Below are 224 nucleotides of genomic sequence, written 5' to 3'. Positions count from 1 at the left end.
GGACTTTTATTTTCCCCGGTGTGAGGGAACAAAACACCTAAATAATACACGTTCCGATAAATTACGCAGACGATACGGTTCCTGTCCAGATAGAATCGAGTCTCCTTAAATCAACCTCACTCGTGTTCTTACGATATACTTAAGTCTTATTGTTACTTGGGATGTTTAAATCTGTCTCTTTTTTCCTTCGCTCGGAACAGCTGATCGCTATCAGGAGCTCGAAA

Source organism: Penaeus monodon, chromosome 27 (assembly GCF_015228065.2).
Source record: "Penaeus monodon isolate SGIC_2016 chromosome 27, NSTDA_Pmon_1, whole genome shotgun sequence".
NCBI classification, from domain to species: domain Eukaryota; kingdom Metazoa; phylum Arthropoda; class Malacostraca; order Decapoda; family Penaeidae; genus Penaeus; species Penaeus monodon.
This window is presented reverse-complemented; position numbering follows the sequence as displayed.